The following is an 18,936-nucleotide window of genomic DNA, read 5'->3' as shown; positions in this document are numbered from 1 at the left end:
GTCAAAGGTTTGCATACAAGGTTTCTGTGAATGGATTTTTCAATGTGTTCTGGATCTAGCCTTATAAATGCTCAAATAACTTTCTCCAACTTTGCTTCTAAAGCTTCTCATCCTAGCCAAGCTGCCCGCATGTTTACAGAATTAAGCCCTCCGTATAGACGCAAATACACGTGGCTAAATGAGATTTGGCTACCTATTTCACAACGTGGCATTCTGTATCAGACAAAGCAACAAGGAAAGGTGGCGTTCTCCTGTGTGAGCTGTAAGTACCAACCATCACTTCACTTAACAGGCTTATTTTATTTATAGCATATATTTAAAGTCTTCAATGCAAGTTTCTTTCGAATGATGAAAGGCTGGTAAATTCTTAAAATATAATAATTAGCAGTGCAGCAGTTCTTTGATGGTCTGTAATTACTAAACTGTCCACTATTTGAGCGACAGCAGCAAACTACCCCTCACCATTAGTTTATTTTTATTTATAACTTGTACTTTGGGTAAGAATCCATTAATTACAAGCAAAACAAATTGCTTACTCAAAACACTTCCCACAGAGGCTTGTTTTTTTACATGCATTAATCTAGCTGGGATATACATGACATTTTAAATGGAGGTTAAACTGATGTAAATAAATGCAATTATTTGAAAGCAAACAGGATTCAGTCACATTTATTTCTGCATGGGATTACCATATGTTTTCCCCTGACATGTATTGTGAGCAAACACCGAATCACAGGAATCCAGAAGGCTGCAGAATTTAAAACTGCCTACTGACGTGAAATTTGACGATATGGCACTGTACTCTTAATTTTATGATTTGCCTAAGGTAACATCTTGTGTAATTGTTTTTAAAATAATTACCCATAGAACCGCTTAAGCTGTAGGGATGCAGAAAGGTTTGAATTTCACAGAGCTTTTGGCTTTGCTAATAAAAAGGTATATTTGAGCCCCACACACCTGAGCCCCGCACACAGGAGAGCTGCTGATCCTGACATGGCAGCAGGGCCACAACATCCGTCCCGCCTGGGAGCATACCAGTATGGCAACCATCAAGGGTCTCCCCTGGGGGAAAAACACACCCCGGGCAGCCTGCAGTGCCCGCCAGCACGCACCCCACAGACCCTGACCCCATTCCAGGAACCTGCCTTCAGCCAACCCCGTGACCACACCACAGCCCTCAAACACCTCAGTGGCCACCATAGCAACAGTGCTCCTTCCTGCTCTTCTCCACAGGCACCATGTAGTGTCACCCATCCCACTATTGCCCTTCCCTGCCTCACACCCACCTCCTGCTTCCGGGCCAGCTGTGCTCCGGCTCCACTGACTGTTTTCTTCCAGTTCTTTCATCAAAGTACTGCCTCCACCTGAAAAGAACCACCTGGGCCTCTGCCCTGGCTCCTTGCAGCCATCATGTGGCAGTGACTCCTCCACCTCAAGATCCTCTGAGAGGAGGCAGCAGTGGACAGCCCCATCCGCACCCGCCTCTTCTTCACCAGCCCCTCACATTGAGCAGCAGCCCCCCACAGCAGCTCCCTCCTGCCAGCACAGTTCCCAGGGCATCGGGCTGCCATGGCAGAGAAACGGCAGCGGCCGCCTGCAGACTCCAAGAGGCACATTGAGTGCTGCTGCAGCAGCCCAAAACCACCAGCTTGTGACATGAGTAAGTATTCTGTGCACCTATATGTGCATGTGAACATACTACATCTGTGCAATACCATTTCTTTGTATCTTTCTTACAAAAATCTGTCAATTTCTGTGTAAGCAAAACCTGGTTGTCACCAAGTAATGCAAAATGAAGTTACCCTGATATAAGGCCAGACCCACTTCAAAGGCAATAATCAAACAAAAAGACATGCCAAAATTAATAACTGCAATCTCACAACCTTGTAAAAAGGATTTGAATTTCAAAAGCGAATTTGTAAAGTTTTTGTTTGCTTTTCTCATACTCTGTGTTGCTTCAGTTTTGCTACTGTGGAGCAGCCCTCAATGCAGCTCTTTGAAACAAAGAAGAGTGAAAAATCACCACACACCCGGGGCGATGCTGAGGAGCCGCCAAATTTTCATGCTGCAGGCACTGGGCAGCCCAATCCTGCTTCTGCTGCAGACAAAAAGGAAAGGGGGGTGCCACCCGTGTCACTGGCAGCAAGATCAAGCTGCCCGCAGCAGCAAGGTTTTGCAAACCAGTTAGGTGGTATGATAAAGACTCTGGGACACAGTGATCTTATTGTACTCGGCAAGGACAAAAAAAAACCCACCCATTCAATGCACCAAGTCAGCCACTGTTTCTGCTTTTGCACAGGTCTTCTGGAGATTGTTTAAAATTATATATAAATATTAAAAGCAAAAAATCATTTTGTATTTCAAATAAAAAAAATTACACTCTGTTGATTTCAGCTAATGTTCTATGCAACAAAACAAAAAGAAAAGAATATCAATAAAACCTAGTTAATAATATAAAAATATACAGCCAAATAATTAACTTTCTATGTGCTGACCAGTGATCTTGACAATGGTTGTTTCAAACAGCACAGTTAGGAGCAATTGCAAAAGGAACAATCTTCCTGTAATCAAACCAATGTAGGGACTTTGTTGCCTTCCAGCACCTTTAGGAAGGCATTGACTGTTCTTCCAACTTTTGTATAAATGCAGAGGCATAAGCATGACCCTGTCTTATTCCTACTCTGTTGCAGAGGTTACCCCACCCAGTGGGTAGGGGTGCTGGGCTCTCAGATGCAGTTTCCTGTGAGGCCAAATCTCACACGTGTTTGCAGCAGCATTACTGTGTAAGGGCTAGTCACACACACAGTCTGGCCCATATAATCCATTAACCCAGCCAGAGATCAATTCCTGGGAGAAGTCTATCCCAGTTTTTAAGAATGACTTTATCACCGGCATTGTAAATCTAGCAATAAACTGTTGCGAAACTCTATCCTCCCTCACATTTAAAAGACCTCTGCAGAAAATACATCTTGGGGGATAGGGAGCCACAGGGACATCTATCTCCAAATATTGTAAAGAGAAGCTTTTCTACCTGGGACTAAGTACACATTTTTGTATTTCGGACTATTTATGTAAGTAGAACATTTTTAGAATGTTATTTTTACCATTATTTGGATAAACCTTAGCTTTGTACGGTCACTTCCAAAAACATAGGCAGGAATATCTTTGTCATAGTTACATATTATTGTCAGGCATACATATTTATAACTCTCCATTTCCTTGTATGCTTCACACAAATAGATGCTCAGTGCTTGTCATGTTACATGTCTTTCAGATAGCAAGAACAAAAGAAAACCAGCAAAGAAACAATACAAAAAAAAAATTTTTTTAAATCTAAGCTCAAAATATAAAATATAAATTAATGTTCAGGCATTTACTGGTAACAACCACAAAGTTGAAGGCAGTGAGACTAAGCTGTGTTTTGCTTTCCTCATGCTTATGAATACAGTATGATAGGTGCCATGTGAATGGGGGGAAAATTATTTAAATTTAACATTATTCTTTCAGTAAGTGTATTTTGTATTGATAGAATAATTAAAAAAACAGTCAGTTTCACCTTTATAATGAAATTCTAGTGTGCAAAAAATCTAGTGAGAGGCTAACCTCCATTTCTTCGCTCCAGTCACATGAACCCGGCCAGGGTAGCAAGCAGTTATATATACTCTGTCATATGGCACAAGGGTCAGTATCTACTAATTCCAGTGGCTACTGTTACAATATTCAACCACCAAAAGTTTCAGATCAGTAGTTGAAAGTCTGAGACATTTATGAGTGAGAACAGAGGCTCCTAATTTAAAACGTGTGTGACCTTAATATAGCATTTGGGGGTTCAGAATGTTCTTACGTACTTTGCCTAATTCCACAGTTTTACAATACCCCCTTACTTCCAGTATGGATTGATTTACCTTATCTGTAAATTATGAAGAATAGCTCTCTGATGAAAGCAAATTTCCATGACTATTTGAAGCAGTAACAGGCCAAATAGTTTTCCTTAATGCAAAAGCAGAATAAAAAGAACCTGTGTCTACCCCTTAATTCCAGCCATGAGTTAGCATTTTTCACAGATGTGTATATTTCTCATAAAGTACTATAAATCAGAATGATTCTGTACTTGTCAATGATAGCTCTGTTCATGTAAAATAATCTTATAACAGGACACCAGAATAATCTATCTTAATCAAGGACAGATTTATATCCATACGGTCCAGTTATTCACAGACTGTAACAAAACATATAAAAATGTAGATCTGACATCGCTGTAAGTCTTGCATACACAATTGCTTTTTTCATGTGTGGTATAAGAATGAAAAACTACCACCTACTCCTGCTCCCACTGAAACCAGGGACACATTTCTATCTACATCACTCACAGCTGGATGACAGATCAAAACTTGGTGTCCAGCTTTGAAAAACTACTTAAAAACAGGTATCATTTGTATTTGGCTAACTCTGATTTTTCCACAACTCATTGGAAATATCACTTTTTTCATAATTAGCCCAAAGAATTAAAACAAAACTCAGAAAAGTACGGACATGCACAGTATTTTCCATAATTTCCATAATTCCATCCATAAGTTTTTCCATAATTACAGCTCAGAGTACAAGAATCCAACTCAGAAACCTGGCACATCTAACAATTTTCATTAGGAAATTACTTTATAAATGGCAGTATGACATAGAAATGGAAGACCTGTACCCTGTGACATATCTCTGGTGGGAATTTGTATGTTACCAATAAAAGCAATATTTGGAGCAAGATCTTTATTTAATCATGTGTACCCTTTCTGAAGCCAAAACTCAGGGCACCTACAGTAATATAAGTACAAAACTTGTAATCAAATATAACGAAACCTTCAGCCCTTATACAGCCAAAAGATCCATTATTTACATTATGATTTTGCCTAAGGGTCTCACTCATACTATTTCAGCAATATTAATAAATGAACTGACAATGAAATCATTAAAGAAACAAAGTAACATATTTTTAATAGCATGCAAAAGTTCAATGGGGATAACTTACCCAGTCATGGTTTTGTATCAATGTCAAAGAAATTTTAGAATAGTAAGGTAAATTCAAGAACAATTTGAATTCTTTATACAGACTCTGCTTCAGACAAAAGCAGTTACATTTTATTCGAAGTATAAAAACAACAATAAACTTCTAGTGAGACAGAACAGTGCAATAACTCAGGAAAATTAATGCCATGAGCAGTTTTTCCTCTCTTTTTGACTGCAGTGGTCAACAAAATAAATTAAGAACAACAAAAGAGAATCAATGCAAAGGCCTAGAGAGTAACTCCAATTTTTTAAACTATTAATTTTGTGCTTGGTGTCAAAGGCAATGACAGTAAGCGCTGAATAAACACAAAACTTCTTTTGGATTGCTATTTTTTTTTTTTTCCCAAGATGAAAAATGCACTGGCTTGGAATGTTTATTTGAACCATCTGTATGGTATTACTATAGAGAGTCAGGAAGTTAATATATTCTTTGGAAGTCCAGTATCATAACAAGTTATTCTAGCAGGCACAGTGAATGAACAGAGGATGTGCAATGTGATTTGGCAGCCTAAGCACAGACTCTGCATACACTCCTAAATTCAGGCTATGCAGCAGCTGTGGTTTACCAGCTCTGGGTCTTGCCCATAATTTGAAGACTGAATGGTAGAAGGAGGGCAGAATCAGAATTAAGTCAACATTTCCTACCACATGTGATGGGACCGATCCTCCCTGAAATAACAGAATGAAATCTGACTCAGATCTCTCACACAACAGGATCAGGGTCATCACGTACTGCACCTCTTTTTATTCATTATCGTATTTTATTCCAGGCATTTGTCTCCTGTGATTTATGCAACCAAGTCCTCATTGCTATAGTGTTAATGCTACAGCAACATGTTGTGATATGAGGCACTAGAAAATCAAAGGAATCCCTGTTTTGACAGAAATTTCTATGGCAAGCTGATGTGCATGGTTTATAGGGAAGGAAAGGCATATATTCAGATACTCCAGTTAAGAACAGCCATGAAATCTGTTTATGTTCTGAATCTCTCTCGTAGAAATATTAATGGTGAAATCTTTCATACCACTACAATCAATCTCTCTGTAACTATTTAATAGCTATGCTGAGGCTAATCAAATTATTCTCATAATCAGGGATAAAATACAACACATTTTGCAATCTATCAAGTAGAAGATCACTTACTTGTACTATTAGTGTCTAAAGATTGTAGAGGTTGACTCTGGCTGCATGCCAGGTGCCCATCAAAGCTGCTCTATCACTGCCCCTCAAATGGACAGGGGAGAAAAAATGTAACAAAAAGCGTATGGGTTGAGATAAGGACAGGGAGAGATCACTCGACGATTACCATCATGGGCAAAACAGACCTGTGGTAAAAGTACAATTTAATTTATTACTGATCAGAGTGGAGCATGAGCAGCAAACCCAAATTCGCTTCCCAGGGAAGGAACACCTTCCCCCCACCATTCCCTTCTTACTGGGCTCAACTTTAGTCCTGAATTCTCTGCCTCCTCCCCCACAGTTATGCAGGGGGATGGGGAATGAGTCTGTGGTCAGCTCATCACACGTTGCCTCTGCCTCCCACGTGGGTCCCTTCCATGGGTGCAGTCCCTCAGGAACAGGCTGCTCCAACGTCCCTGTGAGGTCACAAGTCCTGCAGCAAACCTGCTCCAGCGTGGGCTCCTCTCACTCCACAGGGTCACAAGTCCTGACAGCAAACCTGCTCCAGTGCGGGCTTCTCATGCGGTCAGAGCCTCCTTTGGCACTCACCTGCTCCACCGTGGGGTCCTTCCTGGGCTGCAGGTGGAAATCTGCTCCACTGTGGACCTCCATGGCTGCAGGTGGAGATGTGCTCCACCATGGATCTCCATGGGCTGCAGGGGCACAGCCTGCCTCACCATGGTTTGCGTCACGCACTGCAGGGGACTCTGCTCCAGCACCTGGAGCACCTCCTCCCCTCCTTCTGCACTGACCTTGGTGCCTGCAGAGCTGTTCCTCTCCCATGTTCTCACTCCTCTCTGGCTGCAGTTGTGCATTTTCTTTTTCCACATTCTTAACTATGTTGTCCCAGAGGCACGACCACCATCACTGATGGGATCAGCCTTGGCCAGCGGCAGGTGCGCCTTGGAGCTGGCTGGTGTTGACTCCATCAGACATAGGGAAAGATTCTGGCAGCTTCTCACAGAAGCCACCCCTGTAGCCCCCCTGCTACCAAAACCTTGCCATGCAAACCCAATACAAAGATGAACTGCTATGCTTCATTAATAATGATTTTATGATACAAAGTTTAAAGCAAAGTTAGTGCTGAATTTCAAGGTTAGATGTATATTTTTATGGCAAGACAATGCAGGAATCTAAGTTACAACACTGCAGCATCTAGAAATAATAGGGTAAGTTAAAGTTACCATAACAGATGTTTTGATTTTAGGTCTGCATTCCCTTACTCTGTCTAATGTTGTCACAATCTTCTGGTTGCCTAAATATGGATTATTGTTATCAGCCATATCCCATCATCCTTAGGCAACTTTCCAAAAGAGGGAAAGGGGAATTTTCTTTGAGTGACAGATGCAGAATTCACTGGGTTTTGTCCTCTGTCTGCCATGTAAAATACAATGTGGAACAGTTCTGAAACACCTCTTCTTTGCAGACAAGGACAAAAGCCTCTTCCACAAAATACCACATTTTGCCTTTGTAGAGCAATATATATGTTAAAAATCAAGTGAAATCTTAAAATGTGTAAAGAATCTGAATTCATTTATGCTTAAAAATGGTTTATGCTTTAGGCTACTGTATCTTCACTTTCTTCAAGTTACACAAACAATTTCTTTTCCAAAATATGAACACAGACATGTCATAGTTTAGTTAATTTGTCTATCCATTAAATATAAAATAAAATACAAAACTGTTACTCACTGATGTAATTGGCACAGCTACATAGATCCCAACAGGGCTTTACCAGCTTGTGCTAGGGGATACTTTGGCCCATAATATTAGTCTAATATGTTGTCCTATAAATGACAGATTAAGTGAACAAGTACTCTGGTATGTGATTACATTTTAAAATAAATATTCTCTGCCTGATGTAAAAACTCTTCTTAAGTTAATTAGGTATTTTACTATACTCACAGGCTATTTAAAAACTGGACTAGATAACACTCTTTTGGGTCGAGAACGGGATATTCTAAATTCTGCCTTTTTTTTTCCTCAGAGAGTTGTAATGTAATGCTACTATATTAATGTAAATAATTAGATTACTGCCATAAAATGCATGCTTGACTTCATTTCCATATGCAAAATCCTTCTGTCATTTTTCCAGTAGAATGTGGCATGGTGATCCTAGTGGATGATGGGAAGCACAAAGCAGGACTCTACCTTCAAGCCTGAGAGGCATGATTTGCCCAGCCTCATCAGTTCCATAACTTCCATGGTGTGAACAGCTTTCAGCATTGGGAAGTTCCAACACAAGCAAAACTAAGAGGTCATTCAACCCTGGCATTCTTCCTTTCTCCCTCCCTGTTCTTCATAGCCACAGTCAAGAAATCTTGGACTTTCTGACAAATCATGGTCTCCAGATTTACTCTTCCCCAAGAGACTCAGGTGAAATCAATCCTAATATTAACTGAGTGGTAGGCTTTGCACTTAAAAGTCTGGACACTGTCTGGGAAATGAAGGTCCCAGTGAAACATGGCAGAGGGAAAAGGTTTCTGACATTTTCCCCTGACACTGGGAGAACTCCACAGATGAATGTGCTCTTTTCAGTCTCATCATACAGCATGTGAGAGAAAAATCCTACCATAGAACCTCCTAGGGTTTCCAGCGTCTCAGATGCGCTTTGCCTCAGAGAGGATGCCTTGACAGTAACAGATGTGATAACAAATGACCTTTAGAATTGCACCCTGAGAGCTGTTGACCGTTTCCTGAGAGCTGTTCATCCTCCCGAACTCCTCGCTTTGGAAATCTTGAGATCCTGGCATACAACTAAAAAGGGTCAACAAGAGGAGAAAGAAAAATAGAGCATGAGACTTAGAACCAAAAGAAAGCAAGAGCAAAAGCAGAGTACATACATATTTTAAGAATCTTCCTTTGCTTAAAAGATGAAAATCATAAATCTAAATGCGATACCAAAACTCAGTATTATCATCATCCCCAAAGCAAGGGACAAAATCTGAGATGAGCACAAGCCTATCAAATGATAATACAATAAAAATTGTGTTCAAAGCTATTTACTTTTTATTCCAATTCAAATTACACCAAATACATAATGTTAAATAAGGTAATATTTGTATATTCCCATGAGTGTGCTCAGATTTGCTGTGCAGCATACAAAACCATCTCTCCCAACAACAGCTTACCAGGTAAGTGGTGCACACAGGCAACAGTGCACCTGGGGAAGGACAGAGGAGAAAGAGGTTGTGCATGCAGGCTGTGTCCACAAGTGTGACAGAGGAAAACAGGAGATAGTTTATTTGTTCCTCTTGGACTTCACCAGCTACAGTGAAAACTTTCTCAGTACTGACTTCTTGTAAAGCTCCTTGAAATCAGGACTATGACCATATCCCATGACTAGCATGAGGCAAAAGTCACATTTCACCCATATGCTCACTTAGGTTTATGCTGATAACTTCAGGCTGTCTCAACTAAGTCTTCTTGGGGAAAAAAAAAAGAAAAAAAAAGGCTGGAAGAATTATAACTTGCTCACTGGCATTCCATTTTTAAGGCAAGTTTGGGAAAAAAATGGCCCCGCTAATACAATGATATGCTACGTCTCATTCATTGCCTGTGAGAGGCAGAGAAGAGAAACAGGGGAGGGGGAAGCAGGAGACAGAATGAGACAGAGAGCAGAAGCAGAAACAAAGATGCAGTATGTGGAGACAAAATGAAAGGAGGGATGACACCGGGGAACGTGCAAAAGATGCCTCTTCCTACATTTGTTGAAACACACAAGCTGTAAAGCTGAAATGAAAAGCACAGGCAGGCAGGCTTATTCAGCTTTATCCTTTCAAGCAGTGAAATAATTTTCTCTGATTTTTTCCTTGTCAGTTCCTGTCCTGTCCTTGCCATGCCTTCTCCTTTCTCACTTGTCTTTTCTGCTTTTTCTTTTCAATGCCATCTTGCTTTGTTCCTTTTTCTTTGCTTCTGCCCGTTTCTTTCTTCCTCTTCCTTTCTTCTCTTGCTCTCCCTTGTCTTTTTTGTCTTGCTCTTGCTCTCCCATGTGTTCCCTGAGCACATGAAGAACATGAGCACAAATAGTGGAAAAGCATTTTTTTTTCCTGATTCTCCTTTTCTATCCCCATGTGGTTTTGACTGCTGTAGCTCTGTTAGGTTTTAAACACACATGGGAAAGCCACTTGTACTCCCATGTGTTTTAGAACTATCTACAGTAGCACACTGCAGGAAAAACATGTGGGAAGGGAATGTGTCAGAAAAGTTTCTTGTACTCCCTCCAACACGTGGGCCACATTTAACAAGGTCAAGGGACAAGTGTGGCTCACAGGCATCAGTTTGACCAGTACTATAAAAAGGATCATGCATTCTTCTTTGTTTTACCTGCACAGACTCTACAGTTAATCACTCAGCTGAACACAGCTTACAGAGTTTCAAATGGTCTACTTTTATTTTTAGGCTAAATGATCAGCTGAATGTATTTTAGGAACAGATTATCATATATTTTTTTTCCTGATTTGACAATTTCAAGATGATGAAGAATATAAATGGAACAAAGAAACCCTTTTCTTTTTCCTTCTTTGTCTTCCCTCCTGCATGAGAGCAACACGCATGCTGTGCCTGAGCAGACAAGGGTATGCCTGTTAAGCTGGCTGGCTGTTCCTAAGGCGGATACTTTCTGTCGAGGGTTCCTTCTGAACTTTCCTGCCACAAGACCAAATTCACACAAATATCTGTGAACTGTTGGTTCATGTTATGCACATTTTGACACCTTTCAGCTGGCTTTCACAGATTTTCAAAGCACCTGTTCCAATACAACCTGCCTTTTTGGCAGCAACCAGTACCGGTAAGCCCCTGATTTTCTTTCCTCCTCCACTCAACCATTTCTAACAATGTACATGTCAAAAAGTATAATTAAATGAGAGGAGGCAAATGCTGTCCAGCTCTCCTAGATATTGGACCACACTTCCTGCAGGAAAAGAATTGTTTGCATTGTTACAGAGACTAACTAAACCGTTCCTGCCTGTCACTCATTTCTTAGGGTCCAGCTCACTTGCAAGTGGGCTGTTTGCCATGTGAACAGATGGGCACAGGGCTCGACAGCCAAGAAATGATGGATCAAATTTTGAAATTTGTTGCTCACTCTCCACTCTAGTAGTTCCTAATTGGCCTCAATGGAACTTTTTCACTGTAAAAAATGGTATAATGGCAACAACATTTGACTGAACAAATACACATCCTGTGTAGGTGCTGCAAGCAGGCTTCCTGGCTGACAAAACTAGAATGATGCCATCAGTGAATGTCTGTTAGAGGCTGATGTAGCTCTATGAGGTTATCATGTTCCTATGTGAACATACAGTGGAGCTGAAGTGGAACATCTAACGCTTATTTTGAACGGTGGTCTAAGATAAAGGCTTTTATCTGAAAAGATCCTTTTAATAAATATAACCATTTGAACAAAGAATGGGTTCATTTATGTTTTATAATAAGCAGAAAGCAAGAGGCAGTAAGAATTTTTTTCAATGATGCACTGATAATAATGCATTGTCTAAAATTGTTATCAACTGTATATCAAATACTATTCAGGATTTAACATAGCAAATTGACCAAAATTAAATTATATTTCACTGCTACTAATAGATAAAGAAAATTCTTTTAGAAGAACATTGTTTCCCAGCTTTGCAAGTGCTGCTAGGGCAGTATACAGTCACCTCAAATTCCTGTGTACTTAGTGAAAATATTAGATGTGAAACCAATGTAGACTTACCTTTGCATCTCATTGCTGCATCTGCAATCTGAAATATTACCAAAGAAGTGTTCGCTTTTCCTGTGAATTACAGACTTCTTACACGTCTTCATATTGGTTGTACATGGCTTTCAATTTTAACTCTTTCTGTTATCATTTTGACTAGATCAACATTGTCTTACATTACCAGCAGCTGCAAGCCAGAACCTTAACATTTTTTTTTATACTGTAATGGGAATTTCTTGCCTTGTGCCTCTTTCTTGGATACATTTTGGCAGGTTACTGATGCATTTGTAAAAAATAGTTTAAGAGTTCTATGAGTGCACGGTAAGAAGTGATGATGATCATAATTAGTGTTACCTTCAGAAATACACTGTAGTTTTTATAAAATTGCACATACAGTACAAGTAGCTAAAATATTTTTATGAACATCTACATAACACATTTCATGAATTATCTTAGGGTAAAAAAAAAAAAGGCAATTTCCTAGGGTCTCTTCCAATTTTTCTGTACTACCTCAGGCCCAGTGCTATTTGGTATGGGTAGATTAGGGTAGCTGATGATTCCCATTGATTTAAATGCCGTGCTAGGAAGCCTAAATCCCCAAGAGCAATAAAATCTCCCCTATCACTATCCTACTGCTTATTGACCTAATTCACTAACCAACCATCAGGGTTTTCTCTCACAACAAATAAATCTTGCATGAAACAGACAGTACATGGACGTAATTTTCAGTCATCTTGCCAATAAAATAATCTTAGGGTATCTAAAATTTGTCTTAATTTTCTCAGATTGACCATAATGTCATTTGCCATTTAAAATGTGCAGAAACCACAACTGTATTTTTAATATCAAAACTATTTCTACAATCTGAAATAAATTTGTCATGTAAATGATGCAGACAATTTGGCACATGTAAAATCACAGCAATGAGTGCTCTGGTTTGTCTGTAAGATATTGCTGAAATGGCTGCTAAACAGGTCTAATGGTTGCAGCATTATAAACACCAGTTGCAATATTACTTAGACCCAGCCTTTACTGCCCAAAATTCTGACATTAGTAAACTTCCTCTTTCATTAATTGAGCGAAACAAATGAAGTCAGGGTTTGTTATGTTATTCAGAGTCTCACAGTCTTTTCAACAAAAACTTTTAGATTGGATTCTGCAGATGCCTGCATCTGTATTCACCCTTGGTGATTTTACTGAGTTGAGTAACACGTTTCTTATGTACAAGCCAGGGGTCTAACCTAGTGGCTCTTTAAAATGTGACCATCACTAGATATGATATAGATTCACCAAAAGAGAACACAGAAAAGATACTATATTAAAAAAAATCCACAACTCCATACGCTTTGATATGCAGATCTACTTCAGAGAAGAAGCCTAATTCTGCTCCTAGTAATGTTAATTAGAGCACGGTAAGGTCCTAAATTACTAGTCTTCTCATCAATATCAAGTTAAGCTTTTATCAATGTAATTTGAGCGGTATTAAAAGTGATAAATGCTAATTTATAATTGTTGATATTATCTAAGCAAGATCATTTGCAACCATACGTAACTGTGCCAGATTTTTATCACATTATAAAGGTTAACATAAGTGTTACAAGAAACATCACTGAGCTACGCACACTACGTTTGCTTTTGGTTAGATAAGTATGCTTTGTAGTAGTTGATATTCCCTCTAGATAATGGATAGGGGCCAGATTCTCTGCTGACACAAAGCAATATAAGTAAGTTGAAGGCAGATATGCTGATTTACACTAGCTCCAGATCTCACTCTAATATCTTTAGATGCAATAAACCATCTTAAATAAGTCTGTTTCCTAACTATTACTCAGCCATTCCTCACTATTGCCAAAAGGGAACTGTGAATGCCAAGGTCTGCAGGATTTTATTTATCAAAGCTTCTTTTAAGGCATCTATCATTTTGGCATGCAAGCTTTGCTTTATGATCAGAATCAAACGTGGTCATGAAACAGCAGGATTAATTCAAGAAAAAAAAAAAAGCCACATAGCGCTTGTTCTTCTTGTCATATCTGTTCCAACTAGTTTGTTTTTTTTTAAATGAAAACTGTATATTAAGTTAGAAGATTTAAGTACTTTTGCTGCTTGGTACTGCTGAACTGTATAAAGAGAATTAAAAATGTTATACCATACATCTGTTTAAATAACTGGATTACTGATAACTTGTTGTTTGTATTTCTGTATTTATCTACCTTGATAAGAAGCTAAGTGCAGAGCTAAGAAAATCACATTTCTATTTTGTTATATAAATATAAAATTATTTTACCAATTAGGTGCTACGCTAAATAACATTTTAGTGTCTGGACATTAAACATTTGGAGATAAATAGTATGTAAAACATGCAGTCTAATTTTCCTTTGAGGTTTTTCTATTTTTGCTTACATTTGCTGAATGTCAGCTTATAATAATTACTGCTCTATACACATCTGTATCACTAATGTGACAGACTGTGAATGCTTCTTGACAATCGAGCATAATATCCTCCTTACAGGCTTCCACCAGCAAGGCTACAATCTTAACCATAGAGTATATAAACATGTAAAAAGACTTGCTTAAAACATTGACAAATTTTAAATGTGCTTGGTTTACTGTTTAAAAGCAAATGCAGATTAGACATTTGGCAATAAATCTTTAAAAAATAAGCCTAAATGTACAGATCATTTGAAAAGTAGCAACAATTTCCATTTAAAAGCTACTACCAATATATGCTGCTAGCAAAGACAGAATACCAATATAATAGCTAAAAAGCATTTTGTAGCTTTTTTTTCTTGTGAGCATAACAAACTACGTTCATCTGCGACACAGGACTAGACATGGAATTACAGTAGTAGTTCCACTAAAGCAGCAGGAATCTTTGTATTTCTCCATCCGACATTAAAGGCGGCATCTTTTATGTTGTAGGCCTCATTTGTAAATCTCCACAAATTCAGTTAAAGACACTAGAGTTTTATCTTAAGAAGGATAAGAAGGAGCCAACACATTATAAAATGCATAGTTTTATTTCCCTGGGAGAGAAAGAGAATGACTAGAAATTTACTAGATAGAGGACTTTCACTTAATTAGAAGGACTTTAACATATGTTAAAATACACAGAAAGACAAAGTTTCTACCCTGGAGGATGTACTATCCAGTACATCGCAGTGACACTTGCTCACATGCTGAAACCCTTACATCCTTTTATTGCTCAGGTTTTTGTGTGATCTTGGACATAAAGTTTACAAATTCTCCTGTGATTTTTTTTTTTTTTTTATTTGACAAGATAAAATAAAATATAAATTTAAATTTTTTTTTTAGAGTTCTGAGCTGACTTATGTTTTAGCAACATAAGGGGGAAAATGAACTTTTATAATATGCAAGATTTTCCTGAATTGATAGAGAAGCAAAGATGTTTTAAACAAGTGGTACTTCTCTTGTTGTTCCTGAGTACTTAAATAAGGACTGAAATAGTAATAGCTTGAAAATGTATAATTTAAATGTGAAAGCTCTACATTTTTAATTTTTGTTTACAGCCTAAGAAGATGTAGCTTTTCTCATGTATGAGGGGAAAATTGGAACACTAAGTTTTGACAAATAGAAGCTAAAATCAAGTCTGAAGAAGGCTGACCAAAAGGTAAATATGTAAGTTCCTCTTTTTTAATAAGTTAATGTCACTTAATTCCAAAAATACTACCTAGTAGCAAAAATGTTTTTCAGGTTAAACAGAATAAAAGATATTCAATACCTGAACAAAAAATACATTCAGCTACTATAGGTTTTACCTTACTGAAATAAGCCAAGAGCATTCACATATTTAATTAAAAAGCTAATTCTCTTCATTGTTAATCAGAACTATCTGTGAACGAGGTATATTTTATTGAATAGTGCTTGTCTGTAACCAAACAATGCATTTATTGAAATTAATACATACCAAAAAAATCTGTAAGTATTTTTCAAAATATGTGACAACTACTGCACTCTTACCAGACAGGAGGACTGTCTACAGAAATATTTCCGAATAAATAATCTACATAATAGCTTGGTTTAAGGTGGTATTTTATTTACCGTATTCATGTATTTTTGTGCCTATGACATGAGAGAAATTTTCTTACCTGCTTCAAACATACATGCAGTAAAATATATTTTATGATAAAGAAGACCCTATTTGACTTAAAAGTTGTGGGGATGCTCCATTAATGTGTGTATGAATCTCCTGGAAGTCAGTAGTAATTCTGCAGAAAATTGATGCTAGAGTATCATCTCAAATCACTCACTTCAACCTCTGTGAAGAGCAATACATGGAAGAAAAATTGCTAATCTGAGACTTGTCAGAAATACTGATGCCATTCTTAGATTTTATGAATTAGTCCTCTGGACTCACTAAGTGATTCCCCTTCGTTTTGAACAGTTGCATTATTTTGTCTTGACTAACAAAACGCAAGCTGTAAAAAATACTAGCCTGCATGGAGCAAGGTAGTTTGTTTCCCTGATTAATTAATTAATATTCAAGTATTAATGCATTTCCTTCATCACTTCTTTATGCAATATACAGCTTAGCATATCTTGGAATGAACAGGGTTTTGAAATGTGCGTACACTATGCACAAGTAGTAAAATCTGAGAGTAACCTGACAGTCTGAATCCATGTTATGTCCTTCCTGGAGGGAAAATGAGAGAAAGAAAAAAAGTCAGGCTGAGAGGCTGGGTAAGGGAACAGAAAATACAAATTTTGTGATATAAACTAGTTCAACATACATAATCTTGCAATGAATCTTTAGCAGTTGTTTTGCCTTTAAAACAGCTAGATTTTAATTTATGGATTTCAATATGCTATAAAGAGTAAAGGGTGTTGAAGAATAAATCTCCATAACATGTGATCATGCTCTATGTGCACATTTCTAACTTTTTGGGGGTGACTATCCTTTTGCCTTAGTATTTTTACCTTTGTAATTCTACAGCTCAGAGCTTTGTCTTCTCCTCCATTTTATGCTTTTTCTTCTCCATTTTATGCTGCTTTTTCTTAGGTATGATGTCTACATTTGACAACCATACCAAAAGATAGAGAAAGCCTTATTTTGTCAACCCATCTTGCCATGCCTTCCTTGTTTCTGGCAAAATAAAATCAACCAGGGCCTCTGACAGCCAGAACCTTCAAGCTCAGAGATCACCAATTCAGTGGTATTAAGTTTTATGCTGAAGTCTCAGGCCAGTGTTACTACTTCAGATTGCACCTCAAAACTCTAAGCATTTGTTCTTCACAGTATCATACACAGTGTGTTAGAATTAAGGGCCTGATCCTGTGCACCAGCATGATTTTCCTTTTGACCTTGACTTGAGCAGAATTGAGACCTAGGTATACAAAAGCATATTTTTACAACACAGTGTCCAGACAAGCCATGATGCCACGAAATGGGGAAGGTAGAATCACCTGTCTGCTGTGCTCTGCATCTGGGCCAAGTGGGCAGCTGGGTGTGCGCAACAGAACTATATTAATATCAGAAAAAGTAAAAAAGAAAGAAAACACAACAGTGGGTGATCTCAAATATAGCATGATTCATATAAACATAAAATGTGATGAGGTGAGATGTGACAAAGTCTAATCTTACCCTTCCTGCTGCAACCCAAACTTGAACTGGCTTCCAAAGCCAGACTGAGCTCTTAGATGACTGATTGTAATTAGTGAGTGCTGTGGATACATATGCAAAAATTCCTAACAGCTTTTTGATTAAATCATCTACCACGCAATTGTCATGAATAGTTCAGGTGAAATGAAATGTGTGTTTGTTCAAAGCTCATTTCTAGGAAGGAGTGTGGTCCTCTGACAGCACCATCAACCTGCAAATGGATTGCAGCACAGGTCGGCACATGATTGAAAGATCAGGCTACACTCGCTATTTTACATGACTCTGGAATATGCTTTGTAAGTACGGCTATCTGCGAGCTATTTAAGTCAATTAACATTAAACAGTTACAGGGGGAAATGTTCTGTTTTCCTATTATTTGACATATTTGGCAATCATTTGCAAGGTCGGTTTGGCTTTGCACTTTCTGTTGTCTGATATGCGTCGGTAATGGGAAAAAATGGCACTATATAGATGTTATTTTAAAATCACGAATCTGGCAGAGGCCTTTAGCTTTTACTCATTTTTAATAGACTGAGCAGCTCTCAACATTGAATTCCCCTTTAAGAAATATACAGTAGAAGTGTTTGCTGAATAAAGGCCAGATTACATAGTAATGTTCTTGTCCATCCAAAATAGCCAAGTGCAAATAAAAAGGTGAGATGTAAAATATTTTGTATACTTCAGCTTCAAATGTTGTATACGTCATGACATAGTAAGGCCTTTACCTATGTTTTATTAGATCAGTCCTAACTTGGTCCTTAGCCGACATCTAAATATCATGTCATTACCTACAGATAACATTAACTTCTTTTGAGAACCATGACAATGTTTCAATATGTAAAAAAAACAAAATGCAAACACAACAAGTTAACATCTCACATTAGGAATTAACTTGCTTAAGGTGGAAATGTTTTTAGACAGCATTTGTAGGTCTTTGCTGTATCAGCGCAAAGGTGAAGGCTGTATTACCTGTCACTATTTTATGGATGTTAAAAATGTGGCAAGCCTTTACCAAAACACTCCAGCAATATTAGTTATGACATTACCTTGATTCTAAGCTCAAAATTCAGCTGCCCATAACTACAGGTAAAAGGTGATACTGTGGTTTCGTACACAGGTCTATAAAAATGAGGGGGGGACAGGACAGGGAAACACCTTGCAACAGGTAGACACGTCCAAAGCAAAATAACCCATGGCTAAAGGCATCGGATTCTATTCCTGACGTTTTCAACGGGTAGATGAAAATGTACAGCCTGAATTTGGGGATTTCAGAGCATTAAAGACGCGTTCCCCATATAAGCACTTCTGGGATTTAATGATAGAGAGGCACTTGAAAGATTTATACAGAAATAAACCCCTTAGAATGGGGGGGAGCCGGGGGGGGGG

The 18,936-nt window shown here is 38.3% G+C and overlaps 1 long non-coding RNA gene across 1 annotated transcript; it reads right to left on the bottom strand.

The window, feature by feature from the left end:
* Positions 1–7,580: 7,580 nt before the first annotated feature.
* Positions 7,581–18,899, bottom strand: LOC133276927 (uncharacterized). The gene is made up of 3 exons (XR_009746055.1): positions 18,706–18,899; positions 11,949–12,008; positions 7,581–8,995 (listed from the first exon to the last, which is right to left on the bottom strand). It is a non-coding gene; the product is annotated as an uncharacterized LOC133276927 (long non-coding RNA).
* Between the last annotated feature and the right edge of the window lie 37 nt (positions 18,900–18,936).

The sequence above is a fragment of the Pezoporus flaviventris genome, unplaced genomic scaffold (genome assembly GCF_033815535.1).
Source record: "Pezoporus flaviventris isolate CSIRO_AGI_PZ_B2104156 unplaced genomic scaffold, CSIRO_AGI_Pfla_v1 ptg000047l, whole genome shotgun sequence".
Classification (NCBI taxonomy): Eukaryota; Metazoa; Chordata; class Aves; order Psittaciformes; family Psittacidae; genus Pezoporus; species Pezoporus flaviventris.
The sequence above is the reverse complement of the archived record's forward strand: the minus strand, read 5'-3'. Positions and strand labels throughout refer to the sequence as shown.